Source organism: Mycetomoellerius zeteki, unplaced genomic scaffold (assembly GCF_001594055.1).
Source record: "Mycetomoellerius zeteki isolate Tzet28-1 unplaced genomic scaffold, Tzet1.0 scaffold362, whole genome shotgun sequence".
In the NCBI taxonomy this organism is placed as follows: Eukaryota; Metazoa; Arthropoda; class Insecta; order Hymenoptera; family Formicidae; genus Mycetomoellerius; species Mycetomoellerius zeteki.
In genome coordinates this window covers 4,606-4,924 of record NW_017257352.1, presented here as the reverse complement: position 1 = coordinate 4,924, position 319 = coordinate 4,606, and the positions used below count along the sequence as shown (strand labels likewise).

The following is a 319-nucleotide window of genomic DNA, read 5'->3' as shown; positions in this document are numbered from 1 at the left end:
TTTAAATTCCTCTTAAATGAAATTATTATATCACAATTCATTAAAAGACATTTCCTCTTCCAACTAAAATAGTGGTTATTTAATTACAATTCATTCAATGATTTTTTCTACCAACTAAAGTAGTGGTTGTTTAATTCTCCTTCAAAACATTATAGAAAACATCACAAAATTGCGTTACCTTGCTTAATTTAAGTGTTACTACAAAAAATTAAAAAATTAATCGTATAAAATGAAAAAATTTAATTTAAATAGAAAAATTTTTCATGTAAAAACACTTGGCGCTGCTAGATCGAGTAAGAAAAACTATAAGAAACAATTT

The 319-nt window shown here is 23.2% G+C and overlaps 1 pseudogene; it reads left to right on the top strand.

Moving 5' to 3' along the window:
- The window catches only part of LOC108725793 (uncharacterized), a 1,936-nt pseudogene that overhangs the window by 732 nt on the left and 885 nt on the right, over nt 1–319 (top strand).